Here is a 6,929-nt window from a genome sequence, read left to right as displayed (position 1 = left end):
AGTAGGTGGATGTATCCTGAAGGAGCAGTGGATGTCTCCTGAAGGAGCAGTGGATGTCTCCTGAAGGAGTAGGCGGATGTCTCCTGAAGGAGCAGGTGGATGTCTCCTGAAGGAGCAGTGGCCCACAGAGGAACCAGGCTGGAGCCGGCGCTCCTGCCAGGCCCCACGGGCTGTGGGAAGGGAAGGGCCCAGGCTGGAGCAGGGGAGCTGTGTGAGGAGCTGCACCGACTGCAGCCCCCATCCCCTCGCTCTGCTCCTTGTGAGTGGGGTGAAGTTGATCCTGGGAAACAGGGAAGGATGGGGAGGAAGGCATTGTTCTAGTTTTTCTTTGTTTCTTACTATCCAAACCTGTTTTAACGGGCAATAAATTAGTTTCCCCCAGTGGAGCCTGTTTTGCCTGTGAAGGCCATTGGTGAGGGATCTCCTTGTCTGTATTCAGCCCAAGAGCTTTTGCACCTTATTTTCTCACCCCTGTCCTGTTGAGAAGCGTGGATGAGAGTGCTGGATGGGCATGAAGCAGCTGGCCAAGGCCAACCCACCATATCTCCTGGCTTTAGGTGAAGTCCTTGACACGACTAAGTGCACTTTCTGCCACAGGGGTCAAACCTATTACTTACTGACAACAAAAGAACTCGAATCAACACAAACTAAAATTCCCTACAGATGCAAAGTAAATAAGAACAGCAAAACCAAGCTATTGTATTGTAATACCTCTAAATAAAGGACTTTGTTTTTCTGTATTTTTCATTAAATGTCATGCATAAATGACACAGTTGGGATAACAATATTCTTTGAATAATTTAAGTGGAACAAGCTGTTCATCCAAAAAGGTTGGATTCCAGTTGCCTCACAGGTCACAGTTTAAGCTCTCTCTGGACAAAGCTTGGTGTGTGGATGCCCAGAGTTCCTGCAGCTGTGGGTGGGATCCTGTTGGATCCTCCAAGGTTAGAGCAGCAGGCTGGATGGACACAGACTGTGGACCAGGTCCATGTATAATACGTATACATGACTCCCAGTGATCCCAGCAATTCCAGATAAAGATAAGTTATCTGCAACACAGACCAGAGGTGCAAATTTTGATTGAATTATTTGCAAAGAAGGACACAGAAGCAATTAAATTCATATTTTAAGTTCAAAGACCATTAAAACCTTGTACTGCAAGGCATAGGAAACTAAAAGATTATTAAGTGAATAATTAAAACAGAGCAAAAGGAGACCTTGATTTTGACCTATTGCACATTTCAGGGTTTTTTTCAACACCAAACTGATCTGAATTGTATGGGGGACAGATGACCCACTCAGAAGTACTTCATGGAATCCACAGGATCCATAATCCAGCAGAGGAGAATTGTACCAATGTCAGTGAAATCACTCACGGTGAAGTGCTGGTGTGCTGGAACCACTGCCATCCAGTCTGCTCTGGAAGACCTATCTACCCATCTCAAATCCAGAAGCGTCTTTGACAGTTTAATCATTGTGTGCTCAGTTCTCCAGGAGTCCCAACACTGTTTTCTCCCTTCATTCGAATACTCCCTTCCCTCCTAAATCAGTATTTTTTGATTTTGCAAGTTGCATCTCACTTTATTACTTTTGCCTACAGGACTGTCTCTTCCCAGGCTCCCTCAGAGCACACATCAGCTGCCATTGTCACCTGCAGCCATTTGCAGTTCAGTGTCATTGGAACATTTCATTAGCACACTATTCCTTCTCTGTCTTCCAGATGCTAAAGAGGCTGGACTGAACACTAATGCCTTCGGTAACTAATTCAACAAGTTCCTCATGCTCAATAGACTATTGTTTGTAATATCACAGCCCTTGCTCACAATCTGTCAGCCTAATTTCAACCCACGTAGCAATGTCATTAAACAAGACGGCAGTTTTGGTACAAAGAAGCCCAGAACTGTAGGAACAAAACACCTCCTCGCTTTGAGAGATGCTTTGTAGAAAACTGATAATGACACTAAAAAACCATTTTTCGGTGTCCAAGACAGGATATAAACTTCTCAGTGTTAATCTCACAAACAAACTGACCAGTTTTATGTACCGGCTTCACACTGCTGTAGTTATGGGAAGTATATTTATTCTAATGAATGAGAATTATATTCCAGTACCTCAGATAACACAGTGAAGAGCATTAGAAACCATGAAACAGGAATTAAAACACTGATTACAGCATTCCATTTAGACATTAAACCATTATAATAGTTTAACATTGAAAATAAACATTTTTTTCTTAAGTGCAAAGCACTTCTAACCTGATTTTTTTTTTAATATCTCTATAAGGTTCCTTAAAACTTCTCTGTGTCACAGGAGTCTCTGTGTGATTATGCAATACACACTCTGCTTTGCAATACCTGTGGTAAACAGTTTCTGTGTTGAAATGATGACAAATATAAGAGAGAACCAGACAGCACCAATTTTGAGTAATAGTTTTCAGTCTTGATACAACTTTTGTAAGACCCTTTGCATGCAGTTTTTATTCTGTGTACATTTCTAGTCTGGTAGTTTGTGGTATCAGTAAGAGAGTCTGCCCACAACCACATTGGTTAAGTATGTTCTTTTAAAATCAAAATAAAAAGTCTCACATTACTCAAACATCAGCTTTGCTTTACTTCACTTCGAGTTCATGCCCATATGAACTCATCACCACTCCATTCAACAAACCCAGAAGTTATATATATGAGATTATACAACATTTTTCAAAGCCTTGTCACTCCATAATTTTTGATTAGCATTATATTTGGGGGTTAACATTATAACACATAAGATATTAATAATGTTATTTAAGGTACCTGTAAGATCAAAGAACTGACTGAGTAACGTGACCTGCAAGGGAAAAAAGCCCAACAACATTACAAGTAGTAAAATCTGAACTGATTGGCATTCTAAACAATTCTTGTTTACTTTTTTTAATTGGTCGAATGCACATCTGGTTGTCAAATGGCTTTCTGACTATATCCTAAAAGTAAAACAAACAATTTATTAGGCGATCCAGCACTTTACAAAACATTATGGATTTTCTCTCCTATGCACTCTGAAATTAGTTGCAGGGGCTTTTTCTGTTATTATTTTACTTTACAGAAATACTGGCACAGATCTTTTTAAACTTATGGGAAGATGTGAACAAATCAAATTCCCAAATGTCTATAAACTGACTTTCACTTAGCCTTGGGGTTTGTTTTTAAGACACGCTCAATTTTCAGTCACAGTTCTGTTCAATACTCTCAGCATACTGAGAAAAGAGGAGACATACTTTCCTTTAATCATTCAAGCTGAAATTCTTAATTATATTTGCTTAAATTGCTTTACAGAGTAATGTTTAGTGCAATACTCTGAAAATGTGAATAGTGAAAGGGGTCAATAGCATGTTTCAAGTTTCTTTAAAAGTCAGAAAAAAGCCCAATGATACTATTTTATTAATCATGCAACATACACTTAGTCCTCATAAAATATTAATGTATATTGCTTCCTACATCAATAAAAAGTGTACTTTACACAAAGAAAGAAAACCTGCTTAAGAAAATGCTAGCTAAACTTACCAAACATTCTAACAATTATCATAAAAATGCTAGAAAAGAAAATATAGATATGTTAAGCAATCCTAAAATCTTCTTAAACCACACATTGCGCTTGCCTACAGAGAATTTTAAGATGAAAAATAGACCTTGAGGGTCTTAGACAAGCCTGAGGCAATATAAAGAAAAAGGTCAAACACTCTGCTAAAAAGGACCGTTATCTTCAGAACAACAACTTATCAGCCAGCTTGCAGCCCTGCTTATTTACAGTTATTGGTCCCAGAGGAAGTGCACTTCAGCGCGGGGCGCGATTACTTTGTAATGAGTTTGCCAGAAATGGTAAAGGAAACTAATTTGTAACAATGTGCTGTTCCCTGCACATGAACTTTCTCAGACACTTTTTTTTTTTTTTTTGGTCCGGCAATGAATAACTAACTTCAGCCTCCCTAATAAGCAGCGAAAACAGAAGTGCACTAAACCCGACTGAGTCGCAGGCAAAATGTGCTGAAATATCGGTGATTATCCCTCTCAGCTGTCCATTACAGTACTCGTGATGACCACCAATTCCCCCGTGGTGGATACATAGAATGCAGGTTTCAGGGGGTGGATTTGCACATGAAAATTAACACCATTTGGAAGAAAATAGCCTGCACCTGTCACAGATTAGCAACAAAAGGTCAAATGCCTCCTTTTACACCTAGAGCACTTGCATATTGTATGCCTTGCTTATAGGAGACTAATTCCAGTTTCTTAATTCAGAAAAGTGAGCACCATGGTGAACTGAGGAGAAGAAAAAGAATTAAATCTTGGCTAAAAGCTATCAATAAATCTATTGATCAAGATACATATGAATGGAAGTAGCCAAGGCAATCTCTGTCTCTAAAAGAGGTAGTTTTTCAAAAGAGAATTACACAAAGTGCTCTTCTGTTTTTGTCAATATGCTGCCAGGTTTTGAAATGCTATTTTTCATCCACACAATAAAAATCTTGACAAGTAAGCAATAGAAAATCACTAATACACTTGCAGCTGCATTTCAATCTATACAAATTCTTTAAACAAAAACAACCAAGGAACAGATTGGAATATACATCATTTTCACCAGTTGAACCTGGGATGAAGTCCAAGATAGCCAAACAGTATTAATTTATATTTCATGCAACTCGGTATTTCACAAAATAAGGTGAAATGTAGAATAGGGAATACCTGCAATGGAATTCATCCTTATGGATCATAAAACACATTGAGACGATAATGCAAAGAAATTTTATCAATATGTTCTAAATGGAACAGGAATTATAGGGACTGAGATTTGTAAAAACTTCTCTTGAGTGAAAGATTAGATATCTTCTGGAAGGAGTGCATCTAGGAACATCAGTTGTACATTCCCACTTGCTTTATGGTTTTTGTCTGAGAAAAGAATTTATAAAAAATAGTTTGTTGAGAAGTCCTGAACGACTTCTAAATAGCATTTGATTTCTAAATAGGAAAAAAAAAATCTAATGAAATAGTGATGATCTCTGAAACCTGTGACAGTTTTTGCATCATCTGCTGGACTCCTGCCCAGAGCAGATGTCAGACCCAGATTCCTGAAACCTCAAAGCACATGATTTGAAAAAAAAATACAATATCATAAAAATCACATATAGAACATTTGTAAATTATGGTTTAAATTATTAAAATTGCACATATCAAGCTCTGCAATACAAAGTCATATCTTCACCGCCACAGTTACATCCATATTTTGCAAAAAAACCTCAGCAATATAGTATTCTTTTAAAAACCTGATGTTTTAACTGAAACAGTTAAAACCATAGCAATGGTCATAACTCTGCTTTCGGTCAAATCCAGGTTACCTTTGAAAAACAGTTGAGACTATCAAATAGGTAAAGCATTTCAAAAGTACACGACAAGACTTGCTTTGTAGTCTCTTTTCTATCTTCCCTCCTCAATTAAGCAAGATGAAATTGTTATTTCCTTTATGTTTTAAGTTTTTATCAGTTGTGACATCCAAAGGACAGTAAATCGGTAGTTTTTGTGAAAAAGACTCTCCGGGAACAATGACTATCTGAGCTCTCAGGAGCAGCTGGTAAAAGGCCAGGTCCCATCTCTGGAAAGGGTAGACTGAGATGTACATATTAGTGCACAACTTACAGAGGCCAAGCAATTCTGACTGAGCTTTTATTGTAAGTAGACAACGTGATAAAATCTAATTGTGAATGACAGCACAGGAAAATTCTACCTTTATACTTTACTCATTGATCTCTGAATATAGCATTAAAATAAATTGTATTTATTTTTTGGGTATCTCAGGGTTATGGGTCTCCACTTGTTTGTTTGTCTCTTTTAGCGTAACAATACTCATTTTAATGGTGTTGCTCCCAATGCATAACAACGAGAGGCAGATCTGATTTTCCACACCTTTTCAGGATCACAGTCCAAGTTCCACTCTTTCCAATATTTTTCCTCACAAGTGATATAAGTAAAGTAAATTGGACCCATTTCCTAAGGGCATCCTGCCCACAGGATCTGAAAACACAGTCACTGCTTCTCAGTGGTCCCAAACAAGTGTAATGAATAAATCTTTAATTCTTTCATATTGAGTTAAACTGCAGAAATATTAATGATGTGTGGCCTAGACTGAAACACCCACAGGAGTTTTATAAATTAAAACTTTTATCTGAATTAGAGTAGGAGGCAGAATTATCTTCCACACAGAAAACTAAGGGAATTGGAAACCTGTAAGAAAGAAGGACTGGTTGAAAAAGGAGAGGGTCAGAAACCATCTTACATCTATTAGCTGAATATAAAGAAAGGGTGGAAATGGGGCAGGAAATGCTGTGATTTATTTTACTAAAAACAGTTACAAAAAGATTCTCATATTTTAGTAGCCTGGACAGTGCTGCCAATGGATAGTTTTAGGATGAGTTTGTCCTTTCAGAAAAAAATACTTTTCTTGGTCACAGATGTTTGAATGATGTCTGTGCAAGGGGGAAGGCGGAATACAGGGATTAAAATTTATTAAGCAGTAGTTTTGAGGCTCCTCCTGCAAGGAGGATACTACTACAGATTTCACAATATAAATAGTTGTAAAGCTCTAGCATGTGTTAATCCCTAAGGCCACCTACTTACATCACTTGCAACTTTCTTTTAAAGATAATCCAGAGGAGTAAACAAGGCCACTTGGAAAGACAACACAGGCAACTAGAACTGGAATATTTTCTGTCTTCTTATGTTTCTTAAGTAGAGCAGTCTTAATGGTGATCCCAGTTTACAGCACAATGAAAAACAGCAATAAGTAATCCTGAAGATTTTGTGATCACTATTGCTCAAAAACCACCATGAGCAAAACAGCACAAAAGACAAGCAACAGATATCCCAAATACTACAAATATCATTGTATATATTGTATATGTA

General features: G+C 37.8%; 1 protein-coding gene across 2 annotated transcripts in view; it reads right to left on the bottom strand.

Moving 5' to 3' along the window:
- BEND5 (BEN domain containing 5) overlaps positions 1-6,929 on the bottom strand; it is a 911,380-nt gene that overhangs the window by 867,873 nt on the left and 36,578 nt on the right. The gene's annotated exons all lie outside the window — the stretch shown is intronic.

The sequence above is a fragment of the Neopelma chrysocephalum genome, unplaced genomic scaffold (assembly GCF_003984885.1).
Source record: "Neopelma chrysocephalum unplaced genomic scaffold, ASM398488v2 Primary Assembly neopelma1_64, whole genome shotgun sequence".
NCBI lineage: Eukaryota > Metazoa > Chordata > Aves > Passeriformes > Pipridae > Neopelma > Neopelma chrysocephalum.
The sequence above is the reverse complement of the archived record's forward strand: the minus strand, read 5'-3'. Positions and strand labels throughout refer to the sequence as shown.